General features: G+C 41.0%; 1 protein-coding gene across 8 annotated transcripts in view; it reads left to right on the forward strand.

The window, feature by feature from the left end:
• mcamb (melanoma cell adhesion molecule b) overlaps positions 1–23228 on the forward strand; it is a 44026-nt gene that overhangs the window by 4911 nt on the left and 15887 nt on the right. Inside the window, exon 1 of one of the 8 annotated variants that reach the window (XM_085430039.1) lies at positions 11416–11434. The exons of the other annotated variants lie outside the window; for them this stretch is intronic. The gene's annotated coding sequence lies outside the window, so the exon portion shown is untranslated. Of the gene's footprint in view, positions 1–11415; positions 11435–23228 lie in introns of those variants that run through there. 8 annotated transcript variants of the gene reach the window in all.

Consider the following 23228-nt stretch of genomic DNA (forward strand, 5'->3'; position numbering starts at 1 on the left):
CAAATGATCAAATGAAGTTCATGACAGTACAGTTAGAAAAAGGCTGAACAAGTATGGCTTGTTTGGAAGAGTTGCTAGAAGACCGTCTCTTCTCTCTAATAAGAAGATGACAGGATGGCTGAAAAGTTGCATCTGAACGAACCACAAGACTTCTGGAACAATGCAGTTTGGACACACAAGGCCAAAGTTTGATCATGATGCACAGCGCCATGTTTTGTAAATACTAGACACGGCATATCAGCTCAAACAACTCATACCAACTGTCAAGCACAGTGGTGGAGGGGTGATGGTTTGGAATTGTTTAGCAGCCAAAGGACCTGGCAACCTTACAGTCATTGAGTGGATTATAAATCCCTCTGTATACTACAGTCTTCTAGAGTCAAATATAAGACCATCTGTCCATCAGAGTCCAAAGTTTGGCTGACATTGGTTCATGCAACAGAACAAAGATCTACAACATTCTGGCTGAAAAAGAAAAGACTGAAGGTGCTGCGATGGCCAAATGCTGTGATGGGAGCTGTGCATAAAAGAAAGCCCCCAAAACCTCAATGAACTAAAGAAGAATGATTAAAAATTCTTCCACAACGATGTTAGAGTCCGATAAACCTAATGTTGTTGAATCATGGCGTGTATTCATCTTTACTGTTCTTTAGCTGAACCCTTGAGTTATTTTTATGCAAAGTTCAAGAAACAAAAAGCATCCACCTTTGATTCTTCTGTGATATTTGTTGGGGTGTAAGCAGTAGCTGATAAACATGACTGTCTATCTCACACCTTTAGGACTTTTTCTTAATGCTTCACTGCATTTTACCACGACGGTGGGTTTTTTGGTTCCTGTTTTTTTTTACTTTCGTTTGAAACGCAGAAGTAAAAATATATAGAAATCTTGCGCTACCTTGTAGAGTAACTCAGACAGCAGTTTCCATTTGTGGCCACAGCTGTTGAGCAAAAACTTGTAATACTTTGGCTTTCAGGCAGTGTTAGTAGTAACATGTAGTGCTTGGTGTAAGAGTCAGAAATGTTTTGTTTTCAAGTGTTTCTACGGATCCTGTGTTGATCCGGTGCAGTATTTCCCCGCTGAGCAATATAATGGGTTGAAGCTGTGCACTTGGGAACCTGAATTGTTGAAGCAAAAGGTTTCCTTTTACTGTTTGATCTTCCTATTGATGGGAATAACATCCATTATCACCATTACCTGGGTCAATATAGCAAACCAGCGATGGTGAGGGTGGGGGCCTGTTACTGGTGGAGAAAGCTCCCAGGACTTTGTGCTGTTGTCATCGGGACCATTTTGTGTGTGCTCCTGAGTAGCAGCAAATGATTGTTTGTATAATGTAGCTCCAGCAAAGAAACGTTCTGCAATCCAGCCTTGTTGAATGATATCTTAATATCAACAGTTTTTGTTTCCAGAGCGAGCGGTTTAACTTGTGTTTACTGTGAGAAGCGAAGGGAAGGAAGCAGATATTCGGCTTTGTTCAGGCTCGGCGTATCAGAACAGGATACAATACAACTTTCTGTCAACATTTTCCCTCAAACAAGAATGCTTTTTTTTTCCCTTTTGGAAAATAAGTCTGTAATTAAAGTGATTTCACAACTTCTACTGGTGGATTAATGTTAGAAAGCTCAAACGTGCACATTTTCAAAGATTCTTGCAACTTTTTATGTTTTATTTTTATCACATCTTGGGTTTATAAGAAACACACCTTCAGCTATGCCACGCAGAAGGCCTCATAACTCAGCATTGGCCTCATCTGCAGATGTGCAATGAAGCATTTCATGGGATAGTGATGATGTACCCTGATGTATAGCTCTATATTTGGCTGCGGGGCAAATCCATTCATATCAGGCAGTTTAAAGATCACCTCAGTTAGAACAGCGTTTGAGGAGTCAGCTCTCCTCCAACTATAACCACCTACTGCTGCTCTTATGGGCTTTGAAGTCCAGATCAGACGGACAGCTGCACACACCTGGTCCTGACAACACACTCCTGACTTGGAGACACATATAAACACACATACACAGAGCCTGCGTGCCCTCTCAGGTTAGCTCACTGCTACCACTTAATGACCTGTTGTCATCGTGTCTTATTTTTGTTAAAGCAGGGTTACTATTTCACACGGGTAACACTGAGTCACTGTGCAGCCTGGCTGTCTAAACTCACACCCATGCTGTTTTTAAGCTTTGCAGTTCTTGTTCACTACCTCTATCTAGCTCAGGCCTTAATTACTTTAGTGTTATAAACATAAAACTGTCCCTGGGGCAGACTGAAGACATCCTGAAGTGAGCAAACCACTTTTCATTAAGCGGTGAGAAAAGATTAGCTGTTTGTCCTTAAAGGGTTTGTGCTGATACCTCTACTGACCGTATTGGTATTAAAAAGTAACCCGGTAGTTTCCAATTCTTTCAACATGCATAAAAGATGGTTAACTGATGTATTCGCTATATGATACGTGCAAAAATATGACATGTGGGCAAAAAGTGGGTGGAAAAAATGTGGATAATTTAACTTGATAAGCTGTGACACGTAACACTCGTTTACCACAGGAAATAAACAAGAAGCTGCGTTTCCTTCCTAAACTGCATTCTTTTTTTTTCACAGAAACGATATCTTACTTTGTAAAATAGGCCTGTTTTATTCACACATGCTTGCAGCAGTCACAACAGATTAATACATTTGTAATAAAACAAATGTTTTTCTGGAAAAAATCATTTTAGGCTTTGGTAGAATTGCTCATATTTTTGTGACTTCATGTGAAAACGGTATGAATAAGTCAGCGCTGGAAGGTGTTTGAGCTGTGAGACAGCCAGAAACCAAGACAAAACAGAACACACTTTTCAAGAAACCAATATTTGTAGCCTAAACATAAAAACTTTGTAAGTTTGTGTGACTCTTGGGAAGCATGGGAACTGTAAACTCCTCTGATATGATTGATCTCTTTCATTTCTTTAAGTGACCTCTGACCTTTTTTATTGCAGTACGAGGGATTGGGTGGCAGCACTTGAAAAGCCTCGGGATGAAGGGTCGTCTTACATCTTTGAGCTTCAGTTTTTTTTTGTTTTTTTATTCGCATTCAACTCTGTTGGGAATTAATCTGACCTGTTACACTTGTTACACTTGAGCACTAGAGAGCAGTTTATATTGAGGTACTTTTATATAGCATGCCAACTATACGTTAATAAGTCATTTATTAACTACTGTTCCTCTTTCTTTCTGTTTTTGAAGCTTCGAACTCTTTACATAATTATGAAATGGCAGAGTGGGGTTTTTCTTGTTTCTTGTTTTTTTTTATCCTTGTTCCACAGAGCAGAGACACGATTGTAATCTCAGACACGATTACAATCCCTGTGGAATTATTTCATAGCAAATCAAAGCTTGAAATAAACCCAAAATGTTGTGTGGGGATTTTTAGTGATAAATCTTTTTATCGTGAAATCTCTTAGCCAAAAACATCAACGCTTTTAGATCACTGAAGCTTCTGTAGTTATTGAAAGGTGGGGCAAGAAACCAGTGTGCAGCAGTTAAATTGAGATTTGTTTTCAGATTTCATTGAATACTGTTCAACTTCTTATTTAGACTGTCTCAACCAGCAGTGCAAACAGTACATTCAAAGTCAACAGTTAATCCTGGAAACACTGTGCTTTCCTTCCCTGCGAGTATGCCATGTGGATTGTTGGTATGTCTCTTTGGCTGACTTTGATGCACAAATGCATCCAATAATAATTGCGGTTTGCCATAGCCTCTGGATGTTAACTGGAAGTATCAGCTGTTTGTCTGAGAATAGACGTGGAGAAGAGAAAAGGTCTTAATTGTTGTATTAGTTGTTCTATCACTCTTCATTAATTATAAGCTCACAGAGAAGGCTTATTAATAGTGTCTGTACGTCAGAAGCATGGAAGCAGCATTATCAGTAAACACATTAGGAGCATTTTGCCAATGAATTTATTTGTTATAGAAATACATTCACAGAACCCTGTTTTAATTTGACATATCCTAAATACCCCCCAAAAACACCAGGGCACATAAACATATATCCATTTATATTTTTCACTGTGCTTTTTCTATATACACTCTTTCTCAGGTAGAGTAGCTCAGCTGTTTTTTAACACAAACATCTAATCAGCCGATCACGTGGCAGCAACTGAGTGCATTTGGGGATATTGACATTGTAGAGACAATCTGCTGAAGTTCAAAGCGAGCATGAAAATGGGGAAGAAAAGTGATTTAAGTGATTTTGGCTAATTTAGATGTGTCATGGTTGGTGCCAGACGGGCTGGTCTGAGTACGTCTGATCTAGTAATGGTTGTGTGGGATTTTCCCACTCAACCATCTCTAGGGTTTACAGAGAATGGTCTGAAAAAGGGAAATATCCAGTGAGAGGCACTTCTCTGGGTGAAAATGCCCTGCTGATGTCAGAGGTCAGATCGCTTCGAGCTGATAAGATGCTTCCAGCAGGATAACACACCATGTCGCAAAGTTCAGATCATCTCAAACCGGTTTCTTGAACATGAGAGTGAATTCACTGTAGTCAAACAGACCTCTGGGATGTGGTGAAACGGGAGATTCACAGCCAACAAATCTGCAGCAGCTGTGTGACGCTATCATGTCATCACGGACCAAAATGTTTTCAGCACCTTTGCTGAAATCACCTGCAGTTCTGAATAAAGTGGCCAGCTTGTACAAATTGCATATGTGAGCTCTCAGTATTGACCAATCCTGCAAAACCTCTCTTACTTTTGTAAATTCAGACTTTTTGTGACAATCTAAAGATCTGGGTTATGAAATTACTAATGTCAAAAACTTTTTTGAGACTATTTAAGAATAAATAGATCAATTTCTACTGACAGCTTATTACTTCCAGACTAAAATTCTGGTATGTTTGAATGATTTTTGTCAGTCACACCGACTCTGATGGCAAACTGATGGTTTTAAGTGATCTTCGGGCCTTAAGTAATGATTAACATTCTCGAGCATTGCAGAAACTTCACCTAAATGTTGAAACGAACACTTTCACAACGTCAGAGAGAATGTGGGATGTGTGATCCGGTGACCATATTGTGAAAGAATTTCTCTCCAGAATTTCTTCATAACGCTGGTGACATTGCAAAACTCACACTTTGCTCATTTTGTAAGGAAATGATTTTTATATCATGGTACGCCGCAAAAACCTTTCTACTAATGTGACAACCATGAATCATCCTGTTGTAATGAGTGCACAATCTCTTCTCTACTTTGACATTCTTGCATTTGTGTATGCACCCCCCGTTTCTGCTGTGGGTAACCCAAAACCCGAGAATATGTCTGGGCTACATCCTGGAAACAGCTGGACAAAAATCATATTGCATGCATGTAGGTTGAACGTATGCATGCTCCTGTCCCTGGATCTGCTTTCTTAGAGGAGGATGAGTTGAGCTGATGCTTTGGCCTCGGGATAAAAATTATGGTGAGACTTTATGAGCCAAATTATATGAGCTGTACTTTATATAAAAATACAGCATGGCTCTCTGCAGAGTTCGAGAAACTGCACAGTCACTAATTCAAGCACAAGCATGAATAATCACATGGGTGAATGCCAGTTTAATGTGATGGTGGGAACAATGTTTGGTGCAGAGGAGTCTTTGCTATTAAATGTCTCTTTATGGGTCATAAAGAGTTTTTGTGTACATGTGTAAAGAGAAATACTAATACTATTTTCGTTACTTTAATTTGAACGATTATCATTTATACTTAATGCAGACCAGAAATCCAGAATCTCCAATTATTGGAATATTTCCTAAGGTCACTCAAAAAGGATTTACAGTACAGAGATGTCCAAGTGTGTTCACTCACACAGTCCATACTTTGTTGTGGCTTCTTTATGACAAATCACTGCATCATTGGCTTCCTTTGGCCTGCCTCTAATTTTTGAGATGGGTGTTTCTCATCTTTGTCTTGATAGGTCAGGTGGGCTGTTTAGCCAATCAAACACGCTAATAACGAGATCAGCAAACAAGGGCAGGTGCTAAGTGCTGCTGGAAAGGAAAATTGGTTCGTCCACAGATGGAAACATGATTTTGGACTTGATAGAGCACTACGGACCCACCAGCCACCAACACCATCAGGAGGACATGGCAAATCCTCACTGACTGCAGAAACACCTTCGATTCTGCACTTCTATACTCTTCCTCCAGACTCTAGGACCTTAATTTCCTAATGAAATGCAAATTTTATTTGTCATTTCTTTTAAAGTTCTCCAATGGACTTTAATTAAAAATCTGCAAAAATTCCCGTAGGTGCTTGTGCACTATGTTCTGCTAAAAATTTCCCTTCCAGTCAAATTTTGGTTAATTTGCGTTGATACAGCACTCTGCAAACAGCCAGCCTTTGCAGCGCTGACCTTCTGTGGCTTACACTCCTTGTGGAAGGCAGACTTCCAGACCTATGCTGAACAAGAGAGACACTAAAGGTTTAAGGGACATTTTTGAGACACGATCTCAATAACTACCACGAAATAAAAAACTCAAGAATTCTCTCTTTACAGAGTATAGTACCACATTTATATCTCAAAAATCTTATCAAAGAAAAGAACTTTTACTAAGAGTATCCACACAGCTGCAGGCTATCAGGCTGCGAATATGTGACCCTGAAAAACATCAATGAGACATTAAAGCAGGAGAATAGTAAAACCGGTACCTGCAGAAATGCTGTCAGAGGAGTTTGAGATGGAAACAAGGTGAGTCTATGAGGACGGCCTTTGATTTTCCATTGTTCAAGAGTGAACTGTGGTTTGCAGACTCCACTGCGGGCACACCTGCAAAGCTGTTGGAAAACTCTGTGCGACTGATGTAATCTGGCATAATGCACAGTCTAACGTGTTCTTGAAAGCAGTTCATGACACCCAGGAGAGAGGGGTGGAAAAAAGTGTGCATGTGTTTTAAATTTGAGATCTAAAGTTCAGTTTGAAACCACAGCAGAGATGGAGGCTTCAAACAGCATCAATTTCAATCATATATTGGAGGAATTGTTATGTAATTGGTGAGAATAAAGGTGAGGGAGTAGTAGCAGTGGCTGCAGAGGAATGTGGAATCGTCTCCGTCAAAGGCTGATGCACTGCTGGGGAAACTGTCTCTCTTCCACCCCGAAGCTGATTTAGTGCTCCGCCGTCTCTTGTTGCAGCTCTGAGGTCAAACACACACAGTCTCTCTGTGTCTCTGTGCTAAGTGTTGTCGGTGTGTGGGTCATATGTTGGGCTATTGAAAAGGGAAAAACTACAATTCTTTTTTAAATCTTGATTTTTTTTCTCATGTAGCTCTCATTGGGTGCTGTTACCAAAGGTGTGTGTGTGTGGAGCGTGAGACAGGTGAGACAGGATGATTGGCCTGTGGTGGACAGACTAGTGTGGCCTTCAACTTGGAATTTATTTGGTGAATATCTGGTGGATGAAAGAGAATAAGAGCAGCTTAAACTTAAGGTTTGAAGAGCTCAAATCTCTGAGACAATCTGCACGGAGGAATAAAAACACTGTCCAAGATGTCTCACATTCAGAGACCACAACCAAAGCCAGAAATGCTGTGTGGAACAATAAGAACTAACCGAGCGCGCCCTGACATATAACATGTTGGTTTGTGATTTAATTTGCATGGGTTAAATTAGCCTTTACTTTCTGTGTACCACTGTGCACCTGGTGTCAGTCTGCAATAACACTTAAATCATCTCATTTTCCATGCTTTGTTGTGTTGTTTACAGCACGAACATGATAGCATGTAGAAGCTGCTCACACGCGTGTTGATCCTTGGACCTAATGTGTCCGCCGGGAGCTGTGCTGGCGCAAGTGGAGATGGGAGGCTTGTTGGGGATCTCGGCCTGCTCTCTGTTAGTTCAACACCCTGCTTAATAATGGATGTTGTTTTTGTGCTGATCTAATGCACATTAGGATCCTTTTAACCTAATGCAACCTACGAGCCCTCAGCCCTGACGCCGTGCCGCTGACTCCTCAGAGCAGACTGGTGTGTTTGCTGCGGCTTCACAGTATTTAGTTATGGCAGATAACTGCTGGTTAACGGTTCCACTGTTTGTGTTTCCCCCTCTTCTATTAGGGTATGTTTTAAAACTTCATTAGTTTTAATGTTCTAGCTAATTTATTTTTCCAAACAAAGTTCCTTCTTTTCAGATGAAACTGAAATATTTGCGTGTATCTGGGTCACGCTGCACATTCAAGACACTGAAAGTGGCTGATATGATTCATTCATTTCATTTCAGTCTGCGTTCGAAGTAGAAACAGCTGATGCTCTCAAAAGAGATCATTGTTTTCGCCGCATGGCTTGCTTCATAATTCAGCACAAACACCGCAGCATGTGGGGCATTTAAAACTGACTTTTTTTTATTTGTCCTGTGATAAGTAGGCAAAGCTTTTGGCGACCAAAGCATGTGAGCAAGAGATGTGTGAGCATCAACGCTGGCGTTGTTTTTGTGAGATCCTGAGATGACGTTAGTGTGAATAACGGCATTAACCAAAAATCCACTGCAGCCCTTTAAAGGCTCGTAGTGTCTTGAGCCACCCCTCATTTCTTTATATTTTAGCTTCCAAAGAGCCATTTTTAAAGCAGCCTTGAGCAACCCTTCTCCAGGTTTTCTGGGGATCCTAAAAAGTTAAAAGATAAAAGTTTTACTACTTTCAGTAAAACTCTAAACCTGTTTTAAACTTTGTTGCAATATATATAGAAACGAGGGGTGGCAACGACACTCCCCACTTATGGAGACTACATTGCACGTGTGGACCACAGAAGTATGAATTAAGCGTTAAGTGCAGTGAGAAAAATACACTCCTGTCAGTTTTCAGGCTCTAGGAATGGCAGCTGCTAAAGAATTAGTCTTTGTGATACTCGCACTTTAAGAATGTCGTTTTATCTGCTTTAATGAACACTTAAAAAGACGACATCTGCACACAAAGGATGTAAAAACAAAATGAATCGTTATTTCTGTCCACCTCAGAGTCAGTGGATTGCAAGCTTGAAGTTTGTGTATCAGGGATCTATCTTTAGCCACAATATGCCAGCAGCACACAGCACACATCTCATACTTCTGAAGCCATGTCATGAGACCGCTCTCTGCCCCCCCTGCCCTTCCCTCCTCTCGGTTTCTGTATCGTTACGATCAGCGTAGCACAAAAATATTGTCCCTGTTGGCCTTTCCCATACTTCCAAACTACGTGTGTTATTTTATTGCTGGTTGCTCGCAGAGCATCTGATTACGGAGACCGTTTTTGCAGTCTTGGGACGTGGGAAAGAGGATGAAGGGAGCGTTTGTACCATTATGGGAGCAGATATAAGGAAATGGCCCTGTGAGATTTATTCCACTACACTCATAGACAGTAACGCAAGTGAGCATCAGTGTGTCAGATTGTGAGAGTAATTACACAGTGTTTTCTTTCTTTTTTTTTAATATTATGAGAGTAGTGGAATTAGACATGGGAAAATGACCTCATCCTACATGAAGTCAAAAGTCACAGAGTGGACACATTTTTAAAAGTCTGTGAGTTTCTGAGTGTGTGGGCATAGCAGAATAGAATAATAAGGAAACTCTGAACACGGGGAAGTACATCTTGTTGAAAAAGTAATTATCAAAGGCCGGGGAAGGGAGTGAACTCTCTTTGGAGCGTAGCTGCAGAGGGAAGACCAAAGAGCTGCGTATCAAAGAGGGGCTGGCCTCAGGTCTTTGAAACCTGCTGCTGAAGGCCTGTCCACAGATCTGTTTATGTTCTGGGACTGCTCAGAAATTTCCAGCACTCTTACACTAATTTAAATGCCCTGATTTTCCTTGGCGTTTATTAAAAAATCAAAAAATGGGAGTAAAGTTTTTCAATGTGACTCGTGTGGGCTTATGAAAGTGTCTGTGGAGCTTCTGGATTGTCAGGATTATGTTACTAGGAGAAATCACGATAGCAAAATGGGACGAATGACAAAGTAAACGCTGGTGATTCGAGTAGGAAAAGAAAACGTTGACTCACTGAACAAACCCACCGGTCATAGCCAGACGGTCTTTATGCTTACCTCACCATTGGCAGAGGCCTGGTTGGTAGATTTAAGGTGGCGTTATTCCAGGTATATGCAGGTGACATGACAGAAAACATGGATAAAGTAATGGTAGAATCCTCCATGAATGCTGTGCTATGTGTCATTTTAGTTTTGTGAGGAAGAGTGAAGCTACCTGTGCTGCCTTCACAATAACAGGGTGGTGATATTTGGGATATTAAAATGCATTTTCACACAAGTCTTCTTCTTCTTCTCCTTCTCCTCCTCCTCCTCCTCCTCCTCCTCCTCCTCCTCCTTAACTTAACATCAACTTTTCAGCTAATTGTTGAGGGAAGAAAGAGCTCTCTGTCTTTTTTAATTTCCACAGCTCCGTTTAAAACACTTCAAGTGCTGTCAGAGGTGACCTTATAACAGAGCCATTCAAAGGTTTATTAGTGTTCTGTTGTAACAGTTGTGAGTCAGCAGAGCCCTCTCTGAAAGACACAGTCTGAGACCCGAGCCAGGTCTAGCTTCGCCTGATCACTGTAACAGGTGGTCCGCTGAAATGTAATATAGTCAGCCTAGTCCCTCGCTATCTCCCCTGATGTGTGGTCTGCTCTGATTCTCTCCACTGTATTTACATTCTTTGTGTACTCCGTCTCCTCTGCCTTTTTGGAAAACGTTAATTCTGATGGCATGTTGAGTGGATCTGGCCGGCATTTGGCTCCAGAACACCCCGGGGATCTGTGTGTGCTGGAGAAAGTGTCTGGCAGGTCAGCGTGACAAGTTGACCTTGTTTTCTCTGAAGCATTGTGAGAACGTGCAATTTGGTTGCTACAGCTGCCACCGTCCATCTCTTTGTCATTGGACTCAACAATTTAAACATCACCTGATCCCGCGCGGGCCCCAGACAGAGGAGTGCTCTGTTCCTACTCGCAATGCAGTGCAATATGGCTTCCTCTATCATCTATAATACTTTCAGTTCTTTCTTTGATTAAAAGTCTGTGCAACATCAGAAGGTGGCATCCTGGTGAGCTAAGTCTGCACCTAGTGTGCCTCTGACTTTGTTCAAAAACATAAAAACGCCCAGTCTCCTTCTCCACATCTTCTTTTTTTTTTTTTTTTTTATCAGAAGAGCATCTGTCTAGTAAAAGCAGAACCCCCCACCAAAAATAATCTCATAAAGATGCAATAAAAAAATCACAGGTGCCGTTTCTCTGGACCAAAAGAAGACACATTTTTATATAGAATTAAAGATAAATTGAACTATCATAGTTTACAGCCTGCATGCTGTAAATTGCTAAGGTCTAATTAATGCATTTTAAATGCATAAATATTTTAAAAGTACAATAAGTTAATTCTTACTTCCTCTCTCTGTCTTTTTCTATTTTCCAGGCGCACGGCTGTAAATGAAAGCAATACTGTGAAACTGTCCTTTAGATCAGAGGTGGGCATTTAATTTTCCCAATGGGCCACATGAGACACTGGGACTGTTGTGGAGTGCCGCACCAGTAATCTTATAAAGAGATCAAAGTAATACTGAGCAGAATTGATTTCAGCTTATTGCTAAATATGTGGTGTCCAGGCACAGCATCCTGTTTCAGTGGATAGAGCATCAATTCTGCTCAATATTACTTTAATCAATATTAATTCATTTAATTTTTCATATCTCTCGGCTGGCCTGAGAACGCCTTGGTGTTCCCCCGGACAAGCTGGAGGAGGTGGCTGGGGAGATGGAGGTCTGGGCTTGTCTGCTTAGGCTGCTGCCTGGCAATAAGTGTAAGAACATGTATGATGTGATTAATTTACTGTCTTTATAAGCTTTATATAACTTTATTGGTGCGGTCCTTCATAACAGTCCCAGTATCCCAGGTGATGTTATGTTCTAGGTGTTTATTGCACTTGTTTGTACACTCCGACCTCCTGCGTAGTGTTAGTGTTGGTCAAAATCACTCACGGTGCCCTAAAGATTGAATCAGCGCTCAACATTTTCTTAAACAGCAAAATCAACACCTAACCAGATAACTTGCCATCAGCTGATTCAACTCATCTGTTAATGGTTGATTTTGGTTAATTGATTGATTGAATATTATCTCATGCATAAAATAATACGCCCAGATGTTTTTTCCAAGTTCCAGAAACAAAGGCAGCTTATAAAACCATTCTGCCGTCGTCATTACACCAAAACATTTATAACAACTTGGATATTTTTAACTCAATTTAAAAAAAAAAGGAGAAGAAAGAAATCAGACTGGTACTCATTTTCTTCTAACACACACAAGCTGTTATCTTCCTGGATAATTTTCACTCTAATGACTTCAAATGCAAGAGAAAAGACGCTTGTTTGCACCTGTGCAAATAAATCTTCCAGCTGTGTTTCAGATCTAGCAAGTTCCTTCTACGTGCGTTCATCCCGCGTGATTAGCTGGCTATTCAGCACTAATGATCTGAAATGTGTGCTTAGTTTGATACTGATGAGCGTCATCTGGTTGAATCGCTCTTGATATGTTCACACTGAGTCCAGTTTTTAGATGCTGCTTCTGTTTGCTGCTGTCGGCAGGTACTCATGAGAGCTGCTGTGTGCAGCCAACATGGAGCCATCCGCCTGGCCAAAAGTTGCATCAGTGTCTCCTCTGCATGGGAGTCCTGATTAATTACCTAAAGCCTCACTAACTTGTAACAGCTAATGCAAGCCAACAGGGTAAAAAGGAGCATGCATATTCATGAAGGGAAACCAGAACAATCACCCAGGTCTAAGAGGCTTCTGGTATTGACGCGTTAATGGAGAGATCCTTTACAATTGGCTTCGTGAACTGTGGATAATAAAAATATGAAAGATTATCTGCACGAATACAGCATGCACAATTGTTTGCAAGATATGAGAAATGCGTAACAAAATCCAGTGGTGACACATCATGTATATTTATTAATCCATGCTGGAGAAAAGTCAATCTTTCTTTTATTTGAGTGGATTACTCATGGCATTATGGAGAAATGTGCCTGCTGTGCCAGAGATGTGTGTGTGTGTGTGTGTGTGTGTGGGGGGGGTCTTGGTCTTGCGTGGCATATGTGCATTAAAATGCTTCATGTGACAAGGACTTCACTGTGTGTTTGCAAGAGTTACATTCTTTTGCACCATTTCACTGAGACGAGTTGACCAAACTCAGTTGTTCTACAGTGGATTTGTCAATCTGTCGAATATGTCTACAGAGAAAGTCAATGGCATTTATTTATTTAGAGATAAAGAATAAATGTGGATGCATTCCTGTTCACTGAGCCCTGTTATTAGCCGAAAAAAACAGAAGAATCTCAGTTATAGACGCATCAATACTTTATTTTTTACGTAACATAATCTTGAAATGAAATAGTGCTAATAGTGTAAATAGATAAGAACTTTGATCCATTTTAAAACTCTTTCTAACAAGATAAGAAGATATTATTTAGCTTCACTAATTCAACCGTGAGTCCTGTGACATGAGCAGGTGCAGTTTAATCTCCAGCTGCACGCGAGATACTTTAGTTGCGTAGATTATAGCAAGCTATGATCGAAGAGGGAAAGAGAAAGATGCAGAGGAAGGGGATGGTATCCATAAACAATTAAGGAAACTCGAGGAAGCAATTTTATTTTTAGCTTTTATTTTTAGTCATATCTGCCATTGCAACTAAAGGCAACATCAGAAATTATTTTGTTGCCTCCTTGATCTTAGACAAAGGTACAAGGTCACGCTAACGCAACATTCATTTCTTATTAGTAGAAATATAACTAAAGTCTACTGATCCATTCAATGTAATCAGTGTAATCCATCCATCCTCCATCTTCTTTCCCAAATCGTTTTTGGGGGCTTTTCTTGCCTTTAATCGATGTTTTTAGTGAAGAGGAGACATGAAAGCGAGGAGAAAGAGAGCACGTGGCCTCGGGTCAGAATCAAACCCAGGCTGCTACATTTGGTTTTGCGGCATGCGGGTACATGCTCAGCCACTGAGCTAAAACGTCTTCATTTCTTTGTTTATTTGATAAATAAAAAGATAATCAGTGTTCCTTTTTGGGCCTCTCCAGCGTTCCTCTTGTGTTTATATTAGCCCAGCTGTGACCTTTTAGCTAGCCAACATGCCAACTACATCCGGCAATTTACTTTTCCACTTCAACAGTTACTTTATCAATGTTTAATAATAATAAAAATAATTACAAGCTAAACTAATTTATACAAAGATTAAAAAAAAACATTTGTGGGGAGTTAGTATTTTTAGTTAGCAGAAAATCTTTTCTTGATGTCAAGATGAACCAAAAATGCAGATTATGATCTTCTCATTTAAAGCTGCAATTGTGTGAAATTTTCTCCGCTACATGTCATTAGATTGCAGATTCTGTTTTCATATCCCTCAGGATTCAATGGCATAATCCCAGCTACGGTAGCTGCTATAGGACAAACGTGTTAGTCAACCACGAGGGATCAAAAAAGATCAGATTTAGACTGTACCCCATGACTGCCAAAACCAAATAATGTCAGCACTTAGAAATAAATAAGGAAGTAAAAAACCAATGCGGTAGCTTAATTAAATACTTTGCAGTATTTTATGTTCACCCTCAGGTCACCTCAAAAACACACCGTTCATCAGGAGTGAGTGAAGTCCTATTGCTTCAACAACTATTACTTTTTAGCTTTAGCTGCACTTTATACAGTCTGTTTGACTTGTAAATGTATTTTATAAACCATATTGAGATCTTAATACGTTGTTAAATATGCAAAGATTTAATGTTTAGTGATTTAACTTTAATTCACGGTATCGTCTGAGGTTTTTTCTCTTTATGTGCGATATCTTCACCTGACGATCTTTTGTTCTTTTGTACTGTGTGGGGAAAAAAAATGATTAAAAGCCCGACTGCAGCAGGAAGGGGAGACAGCTTGTTTGGAAGGTAAAAACATTAAGTAGGCTGATGAAAAATTTACAGAGACTACAGTTCCAACATTTGCAAAGCCATAGCTGCCTCTCTGTGATAAGGCAGCTGCTTTGAATAGCTGTCATTACAAATGCCTGGCTGCTGAGTGGTTTTGAAGCCGTTTCATGACCCGACTGGGAAACTGCACCCTGAAGCTTGTCAGGAACAAATAAAAGTTCTGGCACTTTGAATGGCTCTCTCCTTTATCTTTAGCCTGATTGCATTTCCTCCGTGTTAGATACAGCAAGTGTGCCGCTGAGGGATTACGGCGTGATAAATGTCAGAGGCCACAGCAACTCTCAGAGACCTAAATACAACCTGTACAGCCACCTTGATTCCTCTCTTTCCCTCTTTCTTCCCTCCTCTCTATCTGATCTATCTCATCTATGGTCTATTCACTTTTCTCAGACTTATTTACATCTGTACAAAAAGCAGCCTGGCTGAGGCACCGTCCTCCTCATGCTCCCTCTCACTCTCTCAGCCTATTTCTGGTGTCAGTGAGGTATATGATCTGCTGTATCATATAAGCAAACAAGCTTGATAGGCCATTGTTATTCTTAGATGTAGGAGGGCTGGAAACATGTCACCGAGCTGTCGCCTCATTTCACCAGCACGCATATGGGAAATTATTTGGTTTACATACACGGGAGGCATGCATCCTGTTCTTCACGACAGAGTCCAGGGCAGTAAATTTAGCATATTAATTATAATTAGATTCAATACGGTCCTTGTTATTTTTAAGATAATTAAGCTCTCGTGTGCTGTCCTGTTTATGCTGCCTTTATGCCTCTCAGCAGTGCTGTCACCAGACAGGATAGCGCACAGATTATGGCCATTAAAAATAGGACTGACCAGCTCGCAGTACAGAGAGATAAGCTCTGCTGCCTCCATGTTACTTCTTCTTCTCTGGAGTATAACATTCGATGGTCGTCCATTCATGTTTTGATCCAGCGGATCAGATGTTTGCAGTAACATAACGATGTGCTTATTTCATGAGCCGAGGCTTAAGTTCAGGTCAGTAGTTACAGCTTAGTGACGTGTGTGTGCGTCTGTGAGCGCACATCTCACAGACAGACAAAAAAACCACGCCAGGTTTCCTATGTCTGTTTTCCATCGACCTTAGTAATCGTCTCCTCGGCCGCTGCTTGCTTTGATCTGATCTTTTTCTTTCTGTCAAATCTGAGAAACTGCTTCTGGCCCCTTCTGGGAGCAGACTTAACATCAGCCTGTTCCTCCATATTTGGGATATTTTGACAGATAGCGCCCCCGTTTCACCTGAAATCTTGCTCTTGCTCTTATTTAAAACAGAGAAAACACAGTTTTTATGAAGACAGTCAGGAAATATCGGTAATAAATGAATCTGTCAAGTTGGAGGGTTTTGAAAATGAACATGCCAGGCTTTAGTTTCCCTACAATATTTGCTTAGGCACTGACAACACAGGTTAAGGAAGGAAAGCCCGATAGATTATGTTGGCTAAACGTATTCACACCGGTAGGGTGGGGGGTGTTTGTTGGAGTCACGGTCCTGCACTTTATTTCCTGTCAAAAATCTAACTGGAAAACAAAGAAGTAGAATTTCCCTCCTGTGCGGTGTAAGATGAAATCTCCCTGAAACAGATCATAAGGATGTAATGCAGAAATGTTTTATTTTTTTCACAGAGCTGTTGGTTTAGCTAAAGTTAATTGTGCACTTTTAATGATAATCATCTGTATCTGTGTTATGTACAGAGGAAAATAAAAAGAGACGTTAACTAAGAAAATGAGAAACGGGGGTGGAGGGTTTCCTGTGGGGCACCGTGATGGTGCACTGTCTGTGGGATTGCATGAGTGTGCTTCAGTTTTCTCCTTTTGGGTAACTGTTGATTTTTTAAATTGTCTGTAGGTGTGGTGAGGTATTTGTTGTCTTTGGCTCGGTGTCAGCTTGGATGAAAAATGAGTGAACGATGGATTTTCAAGCCATCCTTGTGGGGCGCTGTTCCTCACCTAGACCACCATTTTAAAAAGAGCACAGGACCGTTAAGTAAAACGCCAGTGAATGTGCTGAAGTTGTGCGTCCTGCCCTCTCCTTTGGCGATCATCTGCGGTCTGGGCTCGTTGCCAGAGGAAACAGGCGGCAGACTCAGGCCTGTCAATGAATCCATCGCGGTGCTAAACGTAAAACAGATTCCAGGCTTTGAACGACCACATGGACCATTTCTTCTGTGCTCTGTACCTGTCAGATGGAGGCCTGCAGTGTTAAAATGAATGCACCCTGGCTTCACTTTGCTTGCTGATTAGCAGCAACTAGACTTTTGTATGTATTCAAAATTGCCTGCACTTGTTATCATAGTCAGAGGCATGAAAGAAATGAGATTTTGTAGGTGTGGGTGAGCATCCACAGATGCTAAGAGCTCAGCAGGAAGCATTTTTAATCAAACAGTAACAGATAGCAACCAATTGTTTTGTTAACAATGAAATCAAAGACTCCTGCGAGTCTTTGACATGACTTCCTCTTGAGCTTATTGTCTCTTATCCTGCGCGCCTCTGCCGTGTGAGCCTCTTATCTTTAAGTGGGTCTAATTTTGTGTTTGAATACAGTGCACCCTCTTTTGGGATGGACTGTGCTTTGCAGGGACAGCTAAACTGAGACAGCAAACTGAGAGCTCTTTGAGGCTTGATTATCAGTGCTGACACACATATGGAGCTCTCATATGCAGATGTGTAAGATCCAGAATTCAGTTTTCCTCCTCCTACAAAGAAGAAAAAGCTTTGAGCTTTGATTTATTGTTGAATTTGAAGTCCAAATTTTTTCACTCCAAAAACAAATTACTTTTCATTTTCTGTGACAACTAGTGCAATCACTGATATGATGGCATTTTCAAAAGTAGATTTCAGTCATTCAGTTTTTTTTTTCTTTTTTAAGTTTTGATTTTGATCTAGTGAAATTATCTGGATGAGCAGTGATCTCATCTTTGGGTTCCTCCTGTTCAGCGGCTTCACACTCGACTTTAAACTGCTCCAATCCCCCATTATTATACATGCTGAGATTGGAGTAGATCAGGTGAGATGAAAGATTGCTGAGAAAGACAGAGAAACATGGTTCTTGTGCAGCACTTTCCTACTCTACCCGAGCACTCAAAGAACCTTATGCAACATGCCACATTCACACCTGCTTAAGTGCTTTCTATCTAACATTCCCACTCCAATGGATGCACTGCAGAGCAACATGTTGCTAGTATCTTGCCCAAGGATACTTTGGCATGCAGACTGGAGCAACCAATAACCTGCTCTACCTGATGAGCTACAGCCACCCCGGATGGATGCAGAGACCCCATAGATTCAACAAAGAGCTGGAAACATCCCTCAGTGATTCTGGTCCATATTGATATGATAGCGTCACACAGTTGCTTCACATCCATGATGCCAAATTTTCCGTTACATCCCAAAAATGCTCTGTTGGATTGAGAATTGGTGTCTGTGGAGGCCATTTGAGTACAGTGAACTCATTGTCATGTTCAGAAAAACAGTTTGAGATGGTTTGAGCTTTGTGACATGGTTATATAGGAATATTATACTGCAAGCAGCCATCAGAAGATGGAAACACTGTGATCATAGGCTGTGGCACTTAAAAGATGGTCACTTTGTACAAAGGGGCCCAAAGTTTGCCAAGAAAATATCCTTCACACCATTACATCACTGCTGGCAGCCTGAACCGTTGATATGAGGAAGGATGGATCCATACTTGTCTTTTATGCCAAATTATGACCCTAACATCCAAAAATTGAGACTTTTCAGACCAGGCAACATTTTTCGAATCTTCTGCTGGCCAGTTTTGTTGAGGTCAGTTTCCTGTTCTTAGCTGAGAGGAGGGGCACACTATATGGTCTTCTGCTGCTGTGGCTTCAAGGTTCAGCATGTTGCACCTTAAGAGGTGCTCTTCTGCATACCTTGGTTGTAAAAAGTGTTGTTGTTTTTTTTAGTTACTGTTACTGCCTTCCTATCTGGCTATTCTCCTGTTTTCTGATATCAAAATGACATTTTCACCCAAAAAAGTCTGAAACCCTTTTTCAGACTAAAGCCCAAAGATAGTTGTGTTTCATGAACTACCAATAGATCAGCAGTTTGAGAAACACTAAGACCAGCCGATCTGGCACCAACAACCACGCCACGTTCAGCCAACTTCAGCAGGTCATCTTGACCATCTTGCCTAAATGCATTGAGTTACTTCCATGTGATTAGCTGATTAGATTTTTTTAATGAGCAGTTGAACAGCTCTCTGTCAGCTTTTGCAGGACTCCCTGTTCTTGTTGCTGCTGAGGATGTCCCTTTATTTCTGGGATTGCTGTCATGCTGCATACTGATTTTTAGAGGCCTCCTCAATGGCTTGGTCTGATACATAAGAGTGAATAAACACGTAATATATCGAGAGTTGACTGACGGTCCTATTGCATGATGGAAAACGGAGTGGATACTTGAATGAAACAAGGCAGGTAAAGTTTCTGACCTTTTCCTACATCAAGATTTGTGAAAAACATGAAAACACATTGGTAAGGAAATCGATTTATTTTAGATATAATAATACCAACATCAGTATGTGAAATCATTGTCTCAACACTTGTTAGTGGAAAGAATATCATTTGCAAAGTGGAAACCGTGGAGAGGTCCAGCTTTCTGCTGCACAGCTTTTTCTCTGTCACGTTTATTTAAGTCTGATATCCGCTGCACAACAACTAATATCCGTTCTCTCATCATGAGGAGAGCATCGATCCAATGCATTGCGGGGAGCTTCTCTGATGGATGCACTGTGGAGATGAATACTGGTCAAGTTACTAATGAGATGTGATTGAGATTCCCATGAGCAAACACTCCAGCTGTCAGACGTAATGGGGGAAGAGTTTTCAAAACATAAAGCTTCAACTGCACAGCAGCAATCTCAATCCCAGTTGTTACTGTAGGTGAGTCCTCAGGTCGGGGATGGGGTGCTGCGAGTGAGTCAGCGTTGTCCTTCCGTCGCTAATGGCCAGGAAATGTCTATGTTGGAGAAACTAATTGGATTTCTTTAACAGGAAAGCATCCGTCCAGCTCCATTAGTAAACAGTAACACGCAGCAGAGCGGGAGAAAAGGGGCGGGGGTTGAGAGACAGGAGGTGAGGAAGAGAAGGAAGTATGTTTGTTGTTGTTGCAGTAGTGAGGGGTTTAGCTCGGGGGCAGCTGTTACTGTAAATGAAATGATGATTAGATGAAACAACAGGTGTGGAGCAGGGATGTGTGTGGGTGATGAGCTCATCAGTGGACAGTCCTGGTGTTGTGATAATTCACTTTAACTGCCAGACCACACATCTGACACTTTTTCCTGGATGGAGTGTCTTTTGATGTTGGACGCAGGATAATGTCCTTTCTAAAAATACATATTTGGAGTTTTTCTTTTGGAAGGAACAAAAACTGCTTTACCAAGTTTTCCCTGTGCTGCGCTCCACACTCATCGTAGGTGTACGTGCTGCAGTAGTAGCTCTAATTGCTTAAGAGTGCCTCAGCAAGTTATGCTCAGATTTGTCATTAATACAAAGAGTGCACAGCCACACGTGTCCACCAATATTTTACTTAAAATGTTTGGGGGGAAAAAACGCACTGAAATTTCCGGTAATGTATCAAGCTAAAAGCTAAAACCTTTAATATCCTTTTAGTGTCGACGCTTACATCGTCTTCTTTGATCATTTGGATCACAGCACATAGATTTTTGTAATGCTAGCAGGGTGAAGCGATGACAGAGCGGAAAGGAAGTGTCATTTGTCTCTAATTTATCACAACTGCCAATAAAATCCATAGCTTCATCAGTCATCGACTTAACTGTGACTTTAACAATAAATAGCAAAGCCTTAAAGCTCTGTTTTTTATGTATAAATGGAAGTAACAGTAGACAGCTGTGTGATGACAGCTGAACTGTGTCCAGGTTACAGGAACAAGAATAAGTCCACCTAAGAAGCAGGATGTGGGCTTATCCGGGTAACTTCAGGTTTAACTCTGTGTCTTCACTATTACAAAGGTGATACATCACCATGGTAACTTATTCTGCAGACTTAACTGGCTCCATAGAAGGTTGTGTTTGAGATTAGAGACCAACTTGAATGAAATCACTGTTTAATGACCAATCAGTGCGCCCGAAAATAGCTTCACCAATCCTGTTTGATACCTCAGTGTCATGTCTGAGTGTGGGCAGGCAGGAAGAGAGGACCCAAAATGCAGGACTCACTGAGGCGGAAGTAATTCAAAACACACAGCTTTATTGCTGGTAAGAAGCAGAACAGAAAAACACTAACTAAACTGGAAGAACGGAATAAGTAGGCAGGAAGGCTGGCTGGCAAACGGAGCACACAGAGGAAGCGAGGGTGAACAGACGTTAACGATGCGACACCGAGTAGGGGAAGACACAGACACTAAATACAAGAGGTGAACGGAGCAAAGAGGTAACAGCTGGGAGACACGGCTGACGTTGATTACACTGACGAGACAGGGAGAGCACAAAGCTGAACGCACTGACAAAGGGCACAGACCTACAAAATAAAACAGGAAGCACACGCCAGACAGAGACAGACTCGTAAACAGGCATAATGAGGTCATGGACAAACAGAGGGACATACGGGCAGAGAAGACTAAGCACAGGCAACCTAAACCAAACATAAGGGCAAGATAACAAAACCTAAACCAGAAATAATCATCATCAACATCATCATCAGATAACTAAAGAATCAGAATATAATTGTAATCAAAACAGTATCACCAGAGAATAACTAATCCATAATGCAAAATAAACCAAAACATAAGAAACTCAAAATACTGGGTCGACCCGACCCAGGACCGTGACACTCAGTAACTGGTGTGCAGAGACTAAAGCGGCTGAAGTCTTTCCGCCATGAGCATCAGTTATAAAAATAGATTATTACAAGAAACTGTATCCCTTAATGCAAATGGTTTTAAAACAGTTCCATTTTTCTTAGTATATATCCAGAAATATAATAATTAGGTAATTATATCAATTTATTATGCAGATTTTCTTCTTTCTTTTTTTTATTCTTTGATCTCAGACCATAGTTTTCCTCACACACACACACACACACACACACACACACACACACACACACACACACACACACACACACACACACACACACACACACACACACACACACACACACAAACTTACATTGCTGCTTTGTGTGTGGCTGTTTTGTTGCTTTCATCCTGTATTGTGAGCTTGACCACTTCATATGTTTATTTTAGTATCTTTTTATCTTCATTTGTAAAATCAGCTTTGTGCCAGTGGACTTTTCCATGTTTGTGTTTGATCAGAAGTTACCAGTGCTACATGCTAAGCTATGCACTCATAGCTAGATTGATAAACTGTTATAAATAACACACAGTATCATTTTTAACTCACATGTAATTTTAGTCTTTTTAAATATGTACTCACCATGAATCTGGTTAAAAACTGTCAGTGGTTCCTGAAGCTCAAACTGCTTATTGCAGGACACTTAGGAATCATATTTACATTCTCTTAAGCTTCGATTGACATAAACTAAGATGTTTCCTGCCATCGCTCACAATACACAGACACTCAGGAAAGATTAAATCAAACCTGGCAGCCTCATGACCTCCAGGCTATATCTCTCATTGGCATCTCAAGCATCCGCTGAGACACTGGGATGTAAAGTGTAATTGGGGGTCCCTCCTTTAGATTTAAAGGATGCCTCACATCAGGAGATCCTGGAAGGGGGAAAAACCACTCGGTCTTCAGAGGCAGATCATAAAGGAACAGTGGGGCTACTATGTTGCCTGTAAATTGGGCCTTTCTTCCTGTGAGAGGGTGACATGTTGGAATGCAGCACATTAATGTGGACATGGGTGGGCTTCTCATTCCTGTCATAGCATCTCCCTCTTTCTTTTGACTCGCAACAACTTTCTTCCCTGTTATTTATTTTTGATTCTTTGCCTGTTTGGGGTTTGTTGTATCTCCATCTTGTCCATTTCCATTAGTGGTTAAGCGTTCATTGTTCTTGTTGATATAAGGATGTTATTGCCGAATTTCATATATCTTGGTATGGATGCAAGAAATTCAGGGCCAGAAAAAAAGTTTGATGTGATTTAAAAACAATTTCTCCAACACTGGGGTGGTTGTAGCTCAGGTGACAGAGCAGGTCAGCCACTAATCAGAAGGTTGGTGGTTCGATCCCAGGCTGCCTCCTGGCTGCATGCCAAATATCCTTGGGCAAGATACTAACCCCATGTTTGCCTACTGGTGGTGGTCAGAGGGCCCGGTGGCACCAGT

The sequence above is a fragment of the Copadichromis virginalis genome, linkage group LG14 (assembly GCF_057382275.1).
Source record: "Copadichromis virginalis isolate Kocher_CV1m ecotype Utaka linkage group LG14, C_Virginalis_male_GT1.1, whole genome shotgun sequence".
NCBI lineage: Eukaryota > Metazoa > Chordata > Actinopteri > Cichliformes > Cichlidae > Copadichromis > Copadichromis virginalis.